This window comes from Hylobates moloch, unplaced genomic scaffold (assembly GCF_009828535.3).
Source record: "Hylobates moloch isolate HMO894 unplaced genomic scaffold, HMol_V3 SCAFFOLD_53, whole genome shotgun sequence".
In the NCBI taxonomy this organism is placed as follows: Eukaryota; Metazoa; Chordata; class Mammalia; order Primates; family Hylobatidae; genus Hylobates; species Hylobates moloch.
This window is the reverse complement of record NW_026652328.1, coordinates 1-16,099: the sequence shown is the minus strand read 5'-3', so window position 1 is coordinate 16,099 and position 16,099 is coordinate 1. Positions and strand designations below refer to the sequence as shown.

General features: G+C 43.2%; 1 protein-coding gene across 2 annotated transcripts in view; it reads right to left on the bottom strand.

Annotated features, from left to right (window-relative positions):
* Window positions 1–5,924, bottom strand: part of LOC116463692 (prolyl 4-hydroxylase subunit alpha-1) — a 93,289-nt gene extending 87,365 nt beyond the window's left edge. Inside the window, exon 1 of one of the 2 annotated variants that reach the window (XM_032146910.2) lies at window positions 5,647–5,924. The gene's annotated coding sequence lies outside the window, so the exon portion shown is untranslated. The remainder of the gene's footprint in view (window positions 1–5,646) is intronic. The other variant, XM_032146909.2, reaches the window with a different exon arrangement.
* Window positions 5,925–16,099: the final 10,175 nt, after the last annotated feature.

The window sequence follows — 16,099 nt, the reverse complement described above, 5'->3', positions numbered from 1 at the left end:
TTTTTTTTTTTTTTTTTGAGACAGGGTCTGGCTCTGTCACCAGGCTGGAGTGGAATAGAACAATCAGAGCTCACAGCAGCCTTGAACTCCTGGGCTCCAGAGATCTTCCCACCTCAGCCTCCCAAAGCACTGGGATTACAGATGTGAGCCACCACGCCTAGCCTAAAATAAACATTTCTTGATCATATTTTTGGAGAAATTAGATATGCAAATCTAGTTAATATAAGATTAGAACTGTAAGAGAAGTCTTGAGCCTACTTACAATCAGTTAATCAATATTTAATTTATTGTTGCAGACACATGTAACAGGATATCTGATGCTTCATACACTGTTCAATGCCTTTTAATTTTATGACTTGTATGACAGTTCTCGGCTATTCATTCTTGGGTTTTACTGAAGTTCCAAAAATCAAAGAGCTTTGATTCCTGTAATGGAAATATCTAGAGAAACTTGTGTTTAACTGACTGCAGAGATGAAGGCCAAATTCTCATATGTACCTATAGCATTACTCAAATATTATTCTTAGTACAAAAAAGTTAAATATACTCTTATCTCTGAACATGAGCTATTCAGACCAAGGCCACTCAGGTCAGAGTAGAATACTCAAAAGCTGGCTTTAGCAGTCCCTTTCCTCCTAAAGAATGGATTATTGCTCTGAGGCCCAGGAATACTCAGCTTCATCCCTCCCAAGGCTATTCTGTCAAAATTCCACTTTTATTTCCACCCAGTCTACCTCTCTTTCTAGCCTTCAATTATCTCTTTATTCTAATGCCAGATCCAAATTTCTCAAGTTGAGGTAAAGAGAGACAAAATAAGACCATATATACTAGAATACGGAAAAATGAATTCATGGTTGTAGAGGATGTGAATCTAGATGTGCATTTCCATTCAGTGCTACAGATTTCATATCTAGTAAAATGTTAGCCACATGGTGCTATATCATGTAATTTTTATGTCCTACTTCTCCTATGAAACATTTCTCATCATTCTTGATTTTCCTACAGTCTACTGGGCATATTGTAAATTTTTTTTTTTTTTTTTTTTTGAGAGACAGGGTCTTGCACTGTCACCCAGGCTAGAGTGCAATGGTGCTATCATAGCTCACTGCAGCTTCCAACTCTTGGGCTCAAGCGACCCTCCCACCTCAGCCTCCCAAGTAGTTAGACTACAGATGTGTGCAACCTCATGTCCCATTAATTAAAAAAAATTTTTTTTTGTAGAGAGATGGGGTCTCACTATGCTGACCAGGCTGGTCTTGAACTCCTGGCCTCAAGTGATCCTCCTGCCTCAGCCTTCCAAAGTGCTGTGATTACAGGTGTGAGCCACCATGCCTGGGCAACATAGTAAGGCCCTGTCTCTAAAAAAAATTTAAATATATTTAAAAATTAAAAAATTGGTTAAAGTTTACTGTAGTTACACAGGTTGATAAAATAAACCACTAAATTACAGTCCTCTCTTTGCACTACTTATAATGGAGAAACAGCTCAAGTGTCCAACAAGAAACTAAGGATGGGCCGGGCGCGGTGGCTCACGCCTGTAATCTCAGCACTTTGGGAGGCCGAGGCGGGCGGATCACGAGGTCAGGAGATCGAGACCATCCTGGCTAACACGGTGAAACCCCGTCTCTACTAAAAATACAAAAAAATTGGCCGGGCGAGGTGGCGGGCGCCTGTAGTCCCAGCTACGCGAGAGGCTGAGGCAGGAGAATGGCGTGAATCCCGGGGGGCGGAGCCTGCAGTGAGCCGAGATCGCGCCACTGCACTCCAGCCTGGGTGACAGGGCAAGACTCCTTCTCAAAAAAAAAAAAAAAAAAAAAAAAAATCCCAACACTTTGTGGGGCAGATGGGAGAATCACTTGAGGCCAGGAGTTCGAGACTAGCCTGGTCAACAGAGCAAGATCGCATCTCTACAAAAAATTAAAAAATTAGCTAGACACGGTGGCATGCACCTGTACCCTGAGCTACACCCAGAGGCTGAGGCAGAAGGATTGCTTGAGCCCAGGAGTTCAAGGCTGCAGTGAGCTATGGTCACACCACTGCACTCCATCCTGGGCAACAGAGCAAGATCCTATCTCTTAAAAGAGAGAGAGAGTAAGGCTGAGTGTACTAATTCCACATAATATTACTATTTAAGAAAGAAATGAGTAATATGGACACATTTTTATGAAACACTAAACATGAGGAAGAGAAAGTCCCAATATAGAACTCATTCACTGATGACAACTAAGTAAGAAGTCTGAACCTCTATAATGTATTTTCAGCAAATGTCAAACCAAATATGCTAACAGTCATACTGATCATCCAAAGGAAGACGAGGAAAAAGAATGTTTTTCATCACACCGAGTTTAAAAACTGCTGGAGTAACCTAAATGAGAGTCCTTTTGAATTGCCGAAGCTTTTCTTTAGGTACAATACTTATTCAGCTAGAGAAACTGAAGCTGTCCTAATGACAGGACAGCTTCAATTTATACAAATAGATTTTCTCGAATAGAAACACAAAGCTTTGGCCGGGCACGGTGGCGTCATCACACCTGTAATCCCAGCACTTTGGGAGGCCAAGGCGGGCAGATCACGAGGTAAAGAGATCGAGACCATCCTGGTTAACACGGTGAAACCGCGTCTCTACTAAAACTACAAAAAATTAGCTGGGTGTGGTGGTCGGCGCCTGTAGTCCCAGCTACTCAGGAGGCTTAGGCAGGAGAATGGCGTGAACCTGGGAGGCGGAGCTTGCAGTGGGCCGAGATTGCACCACTGCACTCCAGCCTGGGTGACAGAGTGAGACTTCATCTTAAAAAAAAAAAAAAAAAAATAGAAATATATATATATATATATACTCATTTTATTTGAATTTTTTATATATATTCATATATTTATACACACACAACACATTATGGTTTAATTACAAGATTCAAGATCTCACTGCAAGAAAAGCAATAAAGTTTAATGCCAAGAGCCTGTGCAATTTATTTTTGTTTACTTCCAAGCCTGTTCCACTTTCAGAATGGAAAACCAAAGTTAAGATACCATATATAGGAGAGAACATGCAATGTGATATACTTTCACAGACTAGACAATTTAGCAATTCAACAATTCTAACAACCTATTAACTTTTGTTAAAACCCTTTTGGCAAAAATATGTTAGGGTCAACCACATATACAAGTCCAGTGAGACTTACATGCCCAGCTCAGTTTTCAGAAACATTCAATACTGCCTCAAGACACCTAGATACTCTTAAAGAGTAGCTTCACATCTCTTACTTTTTAGGGGTTCTTATAATAAAGTTCATGGATGGACGTGAGTGGGGGGGCAGGAAGTGACATGTAAAATTCCATGTAGGGTGTATTGGCATTTTCTGACATAGGACCACACCTTCCATCAGATTCTCAAAGGATTTCATGACCTTAAAATAGTTTGAGAACCACTATTATGTATCTCACAGGTCAATTCAAGAGCAATAATTATATCCTAGTTGATAACTGGTTGCTAAGTAAAATAAAGCATTCCTTCCACAGAAAGGAAGGCTCACAAGCTTTATGGCTGTCCCAGCTCTTGCTGCATCTCTGGAATAAATGCGTTTGAACTTAATTGCCCTACTGAAAAATACTGCTTTTCAGTATACAACTTACTCTGCAGTAACAGAAAAAGTGAACAGCTCCTTGCCAAAAAGCCAAGATTCATCTGCAACAACCCAGACTACACAGGCAATATAAAACTTTTTTCAATCGTCTTTTGCACTAATTTTTTTGGCATAATTAAAAGTTGTACACATTTTTCATCTGTCTTACCATCTAAGTTACCAAAACACAAAATGGCCAATGTAATTATCCTCCTACCAAAGTCCTGGTTTTCAGTACTTCAAAATAAAACTCATTTCAAAATGTCAATAAAAACAGCACTACGCATTTAAAAGAGACAGAAATAGTCCTTTTCCTAGTTAGTCTATGTAAATCTAAGAAACATTTGCCATCAGCTATCAAAAACAACGGCAGGCCTTAAGGCACAATGTCCCAAAACCAAAACTTTATTAAAGGTAAATGATAAAATCTCTTTTCCCACATAAAGAAAAAAGTAAAATTTGAAGTTCATATTTCAGATTCTTAAATTACGCTCACAAGCTAAAAAAAAAAAAAATCACCGGGTGTGTATTCACATTTCAAATGAAGACAAAATATAGTTGAGGTTGTTCACTTTCAGCTTCTTGAATATATCGTCTTAGAATACCCACTTTCTCCATAGAAACTTGATTTTAAAAATCCCTTTAAAATGTTAAGTTAACTTCCAACGTTCCTGCTATGCAGACTGAATTTTTCATCTGATTATTTCAGGAAAAGACTAGCCTCATTCAAAAGCTACGTTAAAACCTAAAAGGGGAAAAACGTTTCTAACCAAAAAAAAAAAAAAAAAAAAAAAAAAAAAAAAAGAGTAAAAAATTGATGAAAGAACACTGCTGCCACGTCTTTGCCCCTCCCCCCCTTCACGTAGTGGCTATTTCATCCCCTCCGAGTGCATTCCAAGGAAAAGTCCAAGAACCACTGCTCTCGGAGAAACCAGAAACAGTTAAGTGGAAATTGGCAAGTCTCTTTGGCCTTTTAGATCAATTCCTAAAAGAGGATCTAGCTGCTTCTTCAACCCTTTCTTTAAGAAAACAGTGCAAAATTCCAAGAGTCTTCACTCTATCCGGAACGCGTAAGATGTTAGTGTCTAAACATTGAATTTGTATTTAACAGATTTGATTATTTAGGAGAAAGAGTCTCACAGTTATCATACCATCCTTCCTCCCCATTGAAACATACATCCGGGGCCAGCCATGTAATCCAACTCAAAATCCTCACACAACCATGGAATTTGTTGGATTGATGTGGACTTTTAAAAGCTGCAAATTCTCGGCAGAGAGAGACAGAGATTGAGAGAAGAGCTCTTGTCTCTTTTTTTAAAAAGTTACGGGGAAGAAGAGGGAAGGAAGCTTCCCTGACGACGAGGTGACCTGAGAGCCTACTTCCTTGGTGCTACGAGCACAAAACTCGGCGCCCCGGGCTACGTCTGGCTGCTAATGCTGCACCGCTGAGCGCAACAGATGAGTTCAGCCGGAACTTTCTGGGGAGGGCCCCCCAGCTCCCGGCGACTTTCGATAGGGCAAAAATGCCTGGCGCGCTTCGGATTCAGCTCCAAGCCTTAAAATCCGCTCTCCACCGCCACATGCGAACCATCTGCGGCTGTGGCGGCCAAAAGCCCACGCCCCGCGCTCGCGTTCCCCTTAGCCTCTTTAGGGAGGACCAGGTGCAGGGGAACTTGGAAAAAAAAAAAAAAGCAACAGGGTGATTCCTCCCCGGGAAGGAAAATTCAAGAAAGTCCTGGTCCCTAGGGCGGGGACTGAGGCTGCAGCAGCCCCAGCGGTCCGAGGCGCACCAGGGACGGAGGTGGGAAGGGGGGACACGAAGGAGCGGGGCCGCCGGGAGTCGCGTGGCGCAGGGAGAGGGGCCGAGTCTCCCGAGGGGAAGGAACCGAGGCTGCTGTGGTAACCTGGGGAACCCCCGCCCCAAAGTACCACCGCAGCGGGGAGGAATGGATCGCCGCAGCCGTCCGAGAAGGTCCACGGCTGCCCCGTGGCCTCAGCCTCAGTCTCCGGGGTCGAGGGAGCGTCTCACCTGGAAAGTGGGACGAGAGGGCGGCGCGCTCTTCAGTCCCCAGTCGCCTCCACTCGGAACGGCTACTTCCTACCCTCAGCCCGCTGGCGGCGCGACTGGGCAGCAGAGGGAGCCCGTTAGCCCTTTTATAACCTCTAGGCCGCGATGGCAGCGCCGGGGAGGAGGCGACTGCAGCCCTCGCTACGTGAGCTCGATCACACCAGCGCCCCGGCGACTGCGCAGGCGCCAGGCCAGTGCCTCCCTGCTGCCCCCACCCGTGGCCGGCCCGTGGAGTCTGAGGCCGAGAGGAGTGGCTGGGACCGGCCGCCGTGGTGTGGGTAAGCGGGACTGGGATGTAACGCGCCTGCGCAGGGTTCTCGCTCCGCCACCGTTACCGTGGTTACCACGGGGTTTCCCCCGCTCCTATTCAGTTTGCCTCCTTGATTTCAGGGTCCGCGTCAGGCCTAAGCGACGAGGCCGCCGGCAATAAAGTATCTTAAAAATGAGAAGAGGAACGTGGGAGTGTAGAAAATAAAGCAGAATTTTTCTAGGGTGGAAAATAATAGAGATTCAGTCTTGGTATCTCAGCTGTCTTGTCCCTCTCACATCTCAGCACTCATTTTATACTAATCGTGCTCTATCTCCTACCTTTATACCTTATCAGTAAATAATAGACTGAGAGCTCCAGGGTCAGGTTATCTCAATTCAAATCCTGCCTCAATCCTGTGTGTAACACTAGGCATTAACAACCTCTCCGTATCCGTTTACTCATTTGTAAAATACGAATGACGGTACTACCCATCTTGTAAGATTCTTGTGAGAATAAAATGAGATAATGTATGTAAAGCACTTAACACATGCCTCACACACAGAAATGACTTAGTAAATATTAGATTCTCCAGTAACAATTTAGATAAGGCACCCAATGTTGCGTTTGATCTTAGTCTAACATTTGTCTTAGTTATAAAGTAACCCCAAACCAAGGGTTTCTTTATATCTCCCTGTACTATGAGGGAGAATACAATGAAGAAGATAAATTTTCCCTTGTCAGTGAAAGAGAAAAATGAGTTGCTAAGACTTGTTATTCATTAAGAATTGTGGTTTCTAAAGTTTTCCATGTATGCTAAAAAGTATAGCAATAATTAACTTGCCTGACACGCAGGAGGTGAGGTTGATTATATAGCTACAGAAAGAGAGAGAGGGTACTCTGGAAGCACTAGGCAACTAAAAAGTGGATATAATGATGTCTAAATCAATGGTTCTGAAAGTGTAGTCAGGGAATCCATATGTCAAAATTATTTTCATACTAAGACTTTGCCTTTTTCACTCTAATAACAATACAGTGAGGTCTTCCAGAGACTACATGCCTGTGATATTGCAACAGATGGAACGCAGACGCCGATATGAGAATCTTCTATTAGCCCAGACACTGAAGAGATTTGCAGAAATGTAAAATAATGCCACTCTTCTCACTAAATTATTTTGCTTCGGAAAATAGTTATTTTTCATTAAAAATATGTCATTAGGCCAAGTGAAGTGGCTCACACCTGTAATCCCAGCACTTTGGGAGGCTGAGGCGGGAAGATCACCTGAGCCCAGGAGTTCAAAATCAGCCTGGGCAATATGGCCAGACCCTCTCTAAAAAGAAATTTATTTATATTATGTTAACATATAACAGGTTTATTATTGTTGTTTTAAATGAATAAATATTTTATATGTTTGTTTTAATTCCTAATATAGTAAATGTTGATAAATATGATCCACATAAAAGCTTTTTGGAGTCCTCAATACTTTTTAGGAGTGTAAAGTAATTATAAGACCAAAGAGGCAGGGCACGTGGTAGCTCACGCCTGTAATCGCTGCACTTTGGGAGGCCGAGGCAGACGGATCACAACGTCAGGAGATCAAGACCATCCTGGCCAACATGGTGAAACCCCGTCTCTACTAAAAATACAAAAATTAGCTGGGCATGGTGGCACACACCTGTAATCCCAGCTACTCAGGAGGCAGAGACAGGAGAATCATTTGGACCCGGGAGGCAGAGGTTGCAGTGAGCTGAGATCACACCATTGTACTCCAGCCTGGGGACAGAGTCAGACTCCATCTCAAAAAAAAAAAAAAACTGCCTCAAATGGAGCTGTCATCAACATATTCACTGGCCCTACGTAGAGCTGACTCTGAAAGTTGACAGTTTACTCAGTAATTAAAATGGCCGTAGACTCTGAAGCAGATTTACTGTGAAGCCAAGGAGGCTTCAGCTTCGGGGGCCCTCATTTGCACTAGCCCTTTCCAAGTCCCTGGAAGGGTCCCTAGTAATATGTTCACACTGTCCTATGCTTTTGTAAAATTTGTAAAAGTAATGTATTTTAAACCGCAATCTTTAGTCCTTAGTGACTTCCCTCCACCATGTTTCCCTTTGTCTAGTGTTGGAGTGGCAAGCAAACATTTTTGAAATTTAGCTAAAGGGAAGTTGAGTTAGGAATACATTTGGTTTTAATTTACTGGGATATATTTTTATAACCCACAGTCACTTCCATGTGTAGTTAAGATATTGCCAGCTGTCCCAGTGGCTTCCAAGAATACTCCAATTGCCCATTGTGCTGATCCACCCAGCATTGTAAAACAAAGGTGCTGGGCCAGAACTCTTAAAGTTATTTTAATGTGTCCAATGTTCTAGCATCAAAAACTATGTGAATAGTAGAAGAGAAGCAGGGTTGAAATTTTGAGAACCTGAAGCTAATCTGTGGGAAATTATTCCAATTATTGGATGTGTAAAATTGTAAAGATATAGCATTTATCAATACCTAGCCAAAAAAGTTCTGTTTTTTTTTTGTTTTTTTTGTTTTTTTTGTTTTTTTGAGACAGTCTCGCTCTGTCGCCCAGGCTGGAGTGCAGTGGCGCAATCTCTGCTCACTACAAGCTCCACCTCCCGGGTTCACGCCATTCTCCCGCCTCAGCCTCCCGAGTAGCTGGGACTACAGGTGCCCGCCACTGCGCCCAGCTAATTTTTTGTATTTTTAGTAGAGACAGGGTTTCACCATGGTCTCGATCTCCTGACCTCGTGATCCGCCCGCCTGGGCCTCCCAAAGTGCTGGGATTACAGGCGTGAGCCACCGCGTCCGGCAGAAACAGGGTTTCACTCTGTCACCCAGGCTGGAGTGGAGTTGCATGATCATAGCTCACCGTAACCTCCAACTACTGCGCTCCAGCGATCCTCCCACCTCCCAGGTAGCTGGGACTACAGGCATGCATGACCATGTCCAGGTTTTCTGTAGGGTTTTGTTTTGTTTGCAGATGCAGGTCTCACCACGTGTCCAGGCTGGTCTTGAACTCCTGGGTTCAAGCAATCCTCCCACCTAGGCCTCTCAAAGTGCTGCAATAACAGGCGTGAGCTGCGGGGCCCTGCCCAAAAAAGAAATTTATATTTTTTTCTCAGAACTTGATGAGGACATCCACAACAAACTAAAGAGTGTCATTAGTTTAAAGAAATCTGATGGGTCCTGAACTCTTTTTAAGTCATATATTAAATAATCTATTGGAAGCCAGATGTGGTGGCTCTCCCAGGTAATTGCAGAACTTTGGGAGGCCCAGGTGGGAGGATCCATTAAGGCCAGAAGTTTGAGACCAGCTAGGGCAAGATGGTGAGACCTTATCTCTACAAAAAAAAGTTTTTTTAATTAGCTGGGTGTGGTGATATGTGTCTGTAGTCCCAGCTATTCAGGAGGCTGAGGCTAGAGGATCAGGATATGGGATGCAGCAAGCTGTGGTCTCACTACTGCACTCCAGCCTGGGCAACAGAAAGATACCTTGTGTCTAAATAAATAAATAGCTTATTGGAGATTTTTCCAAACTGGAAAACAAGCCTAATAATTTATATGACATTACCAACAATGAGTTGTGAACTTTAATCAATCACATATGCTATGTGAATTAGAAGAGAGAGTCTAGGTTAGTAATTCAAGATTCATAGAATAAATATTTATAGAACACCTACCTTCTGTGTCCAAGACACTGCCTACTGAGCTGTGGAAGATCAAACTTTAATTAGACAATCTCCACTTTTAAGGAGCTTATAATCTTTGTTGAAAAGAATTAAAACCTGCACTGTGGCAATAGAAATTCATTCATCCATAAATAATTGCCTGCCCATATAAGCCAGACTATGCTAAGTGCTGGGTATATCATTCCTGCTGTTGTAGAATTTGGAGTCCTTTGAAGAAAACCTACAACATAAAAAATGTATGTTTCAGCTGGGCACGGTGGCTCATGCCTGTAATCCAAGCACTTTGGGAGGCTGAGGTGGGTGGATCACCTGAGGTCAGGAGTTCGAGACCAGCCTGACCAGTATGTTGAAACCCCACCTCTACTAAAAATACAAAAACTAGCCAGGCATGGTGGCGTGCACCTGTAATCCCAGCTACTCTGGAGGCTGAGACAGGAGAATTGCTTGAACCTGGGAGGCAGAGGTTGCAGTAAGCTGAGATCATGCCACTGCACTACAGCCTGGGCAACAGAGCGAAAAAGAAAAAAAAAATGTATGTATGTACAACATTAAAAAACATACACACACAAATATACGTACATACACATTTGACAAGTGAAAATAATAAGGAAACCAGGTGTGGCTCACACCTGTAATCCCAGTACTTTGGGAGGTCGAGGTGGGTGGATCACCTGAGGTCAGAAGTTCGAGACCAGCCTGGCCAACATGGTGAAACCCCCGCGTCTGTTAAAAAAAAAAAAAAATATATATATATATATATAAATTAGATGGACATGGTGGCGCATGTCTGTAGTTCCAGCTACTTGGGAGGCTAAGGCACAAGAATCACTTAAAACCGGGAGGTGGAGGTTGCAGTGAGCTGAGATCATGCAACTGCCCTCCAGCCTGGATAACAGAGTGAGATTCCATAAAAAAAAAAAAGGGCTTGGCACGGTGACTCACAACTGTAATCCCAGCACTTTGGGAGGTGGAGGCGGGCGGATCACGAGGTCAAGAGATTGAGACCAGCCTGGCCAACATGGTGAAACCCCGTCTCTACTAAAAATACGAAAATTAACTGGGTGTGGTGGCGCGTGCCTGCAGTCCCAGGTACTCGGGAGGATGAGGCAAGAGAATTGCTTGAACCCGGGAGGCAGAGGTTGCAGTGAGCCAAGGTTGTGCCACTGCACTCCAGCCTGGCAACAGAATGAGACTCCATCTCAAAAAAAAAAATATATATATATATGGCCAATAAACATGTTTGGTGGGGCACGGTGGCTCATACCTGTAATCCCAGCACTTTGGGAGGCCAAGGGGGGCGGATCACCTGAGGTCAGGAGTTCGAGACCAACCTACCCAACATGGTGGAACCCAGTCTCTACTAAAAATACTAAAAAATAAAAAATTAGCTGGGCGTAGTGGTGCACGCCTGTAGTCCCAGCTACTTGGGAGGCTGAGGCAGGAGAATCACTTGAACCCCAGAGGCGGAGGTTGCAGTGAGCCAAGATCGTGCCATTGCACTCCAGCCTGGGCAACAAGAGCGAAACTCCATCTCAAAAAAAAAAAAAAAAAAAAAAATGACACCATCAGGGTGCTATGGGAAAGAATAAGGCGAGGGACATGGCTTAGACTGATATCACAAGAAAAGTATCACCATAGAAATGACATTTAAACTGAGAACTGAGTTAGTTAGATGAAGTGTGTGAATAAGAACATTTAGAGAGAGAAAATATTACTGTGTATCTTTATATGTGAGGTCCATGTAGCAACACACACAGACACACACACACACACAAAACTTGGTACATTTGAGGAGCTAAAGAAATTCAATGTGGGGCCGGGCGCAGTGGCTCATTCCTGTAATCCCAGCACTTTGGGAGGCCGAGGCGGGTGGATCACGAGGTCAGGAGATTGAGACCATCCTGGCTAACACGGTGAAACCCCGTCTCTACTAAAAATACAAAAAATTAGCCGGGCATGGTGGCGGGCGCCTGTAGTCCCAGCTACTCAGGAGGCTGAGGTGGGAGAATGGCATGAACCCGGGAGGCAGAGCTTGCAGTGAGCCGAGATCGTGCCACTGCACTCCAGCCTGGGCGACAGAGCGAGACTCTATCTCAAAAAGAAAAAAAAAAAAAGAAATTCAATGTGGCTACAATGCAGTAAGGAAGGAAGGAACCCACATGAGAGAGGAGATTGGAGAGGTATACAAAAACTAGGTCATGCCGACCTGTTAAGTACTGTAACAAGTAATGGGAAAGCATTAAAGTATTTTAAGCAATGGAGTAACCTTACGTTATTTACCTTTAACAGAGGAAAAACTCAGTGTAAGAGGATGGGTTTACCTGTGAATGCCAAGTCAGCAGACATGTGGACGGGCCTTGGGAGTAGAAGTGATAGAGACTTCTTCGTTGCTTATGAATAGGGACATGACAATCAAGACATAAGGGATTCTAGAATGTAGCTGAAACTGGAAACGAATCTAGTCACTAACATGCTGGCACTTTGGCATTGTGGGAAATGGCTGCAGTGAGGTAGGCAGACCACCTACGTCAAGTGGCCTCAACGGGGATGGCTCACTGTGGTAGGCAGAATAATGGCCCCTCAAAGATGTCCACATCCTAATTTCGAAAACCTGTGAATACGTTACCGTACATGGCAAAATAACTTTGCAGAGGTAATTAAAACTGGCAAAATAATGGTATCAACAACCAAAATAAGAATACTGGGGCTGAGCACAGTGGCTCATGCCTGTAACACCAGCGGTTTGGGAGACCAAGGTAGGAGGATCACTTGAGCCTAGGAATTTGAGACCAGCCTTAGCAACGTGGCAAGACTCTGTCTCTACAAAAAAAAAAAAAAAAAATTATCTAGGCATGGTGGCGCCCACCTGCTGTCTCAGCTACTGGGGAGGTTGAGGTGGGAGAATTGGCTGAGGCTGGGAGGTGAAGGCTGCAGTTAGCTGTGATTGCACCACTGCACTCCAGCCTGGGCAACAGAGTGAGATCCTGTCTCAAACAAATTAAAATAAAAATTGGGAAATTGAGCTGAGTCTGTAGAGAAGCTAAAAAGTTTGATTTTGAATCTTATTGGGTTTGAAATGACAGATGCCCTCACAGAGTTGAAACACAATCTTCCAATTGATAGTTTGTCTGTAGGAAGCAGATTTCCATATCACATCGTTCATTCCTTCAGGAAATATTTGTTGAGCACTTGCAATGTGCCAGGAATTGTATCAAGTATTAGAATTATATTGGTTAATTTTGGTTTGTGGAAAATTATGAATACCATGACAGGTGTAGCCGACTCCATTTGCTCCTTTTCCATTTTCTAGTATCTTTCCTTAGTAATGTATTCACTCTACATTATCCTTTCAATATCCATAGTTTCAGAACTGAATATTAAATATTTTCTAGTTCTGTAATTTATTGTGGGATATCTAACAGTTATTCTATCAACCATAGAAATTATTTATAAATTTTAAGAATATTTTACTCAAAACAATAGGCTACATTTCAGAAGAATGCTTCTGCTTATAAACAAACAGAATCTGAGTTGGCTATGTGAAAGATTTGTAGACCTTGGCTGGTCCATGCATTCTTCCACCCAAATGAACTTATCAAGAGCTCAAACAAACCAGGCAAAAATGCCAGGAATCTCAATTTTCTTTGGTGAAGCAAAACTCAGAGTTTAGAACCTAGAGTTCATTCAGTCACAAAATTACGGAAGTTGGTAGAAAGTATAACTTCTTATTTGGAAGGAACAGTAGTAGAATCAGTGAACCCAGATTCTAGTCCACGATTAACGGTATCTGAGTGAATTATTTTAACTTTCATGCAAAAGTTTCTTCATTCACCAAATGGCCATAATATCATTTGCCCTACCATCCACACAAAGACATTATAAAAGTCAATTGATGTTATTTTGAAATTTCTTCGAAAAGTAGGAAGTACTAGATTAATATGAGTAATCTCTGTATGATATACAATTGTGTGGTATTTTATTTTGTTGTTGTTTGTTAATCATAGAGCCAAAGCTGATAAGTTTTAGACCTGTTTCAATGACTTTGAGAAAATTATGAAATGAAAAAATAATTATAACTAATCTTAATGCAGACAAAGAGTAAAGAAGAGGGATATATCCTTGTGGTATCTATAATTAGTCTAAGGTTAATGTTAGTTCTTAAGTCAATCCAGAAGTGAAACATCACTGCTTCATATCCTATATCAATTTAAGGAATACTTTGTTGTTGTTGTTGAGACAGAGTCTCCCTTTGTCACACAGGCTGGAGTGCAGTGGCACCATCTCGGTTCACTACAACCTCTGCCTCCCAGGTTCAAGTGATTTTCCTGCCTCAGCCTCCCAAGTAGCTGGGATTACAGGCTCGTGCCACCAGGCCCAGCTAATTTTTGTAATTTTAGTAGAGACAGTTTCACCATGTTGGCCAGGCTATTCTCAAACTCCTGACCTCAAATGATCCACCTGCCTAGGCCTCCCAGAATGCTGGGATTACAGGCGTGAGCTACCAAGCCCGGCCAATTTGAGGAATACTTTTAATGGAACTACTGTGGCAGATTGGTTGCATTAATAGATCCAATTCTTCCCCACTTTCTGTATTCATGTCTGTGTAGTAAAAAATAAACCTTGCCCCAACAGGTATATAAAAAGATGCTCAACATCATTATCATCAGAGAAATGCACATCAAAACTACGAGATATCAACTCACCCCAGTTAAAATAGCTTTTATCCAAAATACAGTCAATAATGAATGCTGGCGAAGACATGGAGAAAGGAGAATTCTCATACACCGTTGGTAGGAATGTAAATTAGTACAGCCACTATGGAGAACAGGATGAAGGTTCCTCAAAAAACTAAAAATAGGACTATCATTTTAATATAATCCAGCAATCCTACTGCTGGGTATTAACCCAAAAGAAAACAAATCAGTACATCAAAGAGATATCTGGCCAGGCATGGTGGCTCATGCCTGTAATCCCAGCACTTTGGGAGGCCGAGGCAGGTGGATCACTTGAGGTCAGAAGATTGAGACCAGCCTGGCCTACATGGTGAAACCCTGTCTCTATTAAAAATACAAAAATTAGCCAGGCGTGGTGGTGGCACCTGTAGTCCCAGCTACTTGGGAGGTTGAGGCAGGAGAATCGCTTGAACCCGGGAGGTGAGGTTGCAGTGAGCTGAGATCGTGCCACTGCACTCCAGCCTGGGCGACAGAGAGAGACTCCATCTCAAAAAGAAAAAAAGAGAGGTCTGCACTCCCATGTTTATTGCAGCACTATTCATAATAGCCAAGATTTGGAAAGAACCTAAGTGTCCATCAACAGACAAAAGGATAAAGAAAATGTGGTACATATACAATGAAGTACTATTCAGCCTTTGAAAAGAATGAGATCCTGTCAATTGCAACACCACAGATGGAACTAGGAGATGTTATGTTAAATGAAATAAGCCAGGCACAGAAAGACAAACTTCTCATGTTCCCACCCATTTGTGGGAGCTAAAAATTAAAACAACTGAACTCATGGAGATAGAGAATACAATGATGGTTACCAGAGGCTGGGAAGGGTAGTGTGTGTGTGTGTGTGTGTGTGTGTGTGTGTGTGTGTGTGTGTGTGTGTGTGTGAGAGACAGTGTGGGGAATAAGGATGGTTAATGGGTACAAAAATATAGTTAGATACAACGAATAAGATCTAGTACTTGGGCCGGGTGCAATGTTTCACGCCTGTAATCCCAGCACTTTGAGAGGCCAAGGCGGGCGGATCACTTGAGGACAGGAGTTTGAGACCATCCTGGCCAACATGGTGAAACCCTGTCTCTACTAAAAATACCCCCCCAAAAAATTAGAATTGGGCAACCTGGTCGGGCACAGTGGCTCACGCCTATAATCCCAGCACTTTGGGAGGCCAAGGTGGGTGGATTACTTGAGATCAGGAGTTCATGACCAGCCTGGCCAACATGGTGAAACCCCATCTCTACTAAAAATTTAAAAAATTAGCTGAGAGTGGTGGTGGGCACCTGTAGTCCCAGCTACTCAGGAGGCTGAGACAGGAGAATTGCTTGAACCTGGGAGGCAAAGGTTGTAGTGAGCCGAGATCGCCCTACTGCGCTCTAGCCTTGGAGACAGAGCAAAACTCTGTCTCAAAAAAGAAAAAAAAAGAAGAAGAAGAATTGGGCAACCATCACCACAATCAATTTTACAATTTTTTCATCACTCTGATTTAAAAATCTTGTGAAAGCCAGGTGTGGTGGCTCACGCCTGTAATCCCAGCACTTTGGGAGGCCAAGGCGGGTGGATCACTTGAGGGCAGGAGTTGAGACCAGCCTGGGCAACATGGTGAAACCCTGTCTCTACTAAAAATACAAAAATTGGCAGGGTGCGGTGGCTCACGCCTGTAATCCTAGCACTTTGGGAGGCCGAGGTGGGCGGATCATGAGGTCAAGAGATCGAGACTATCCCGGCTAACATGATGAAACCCCGT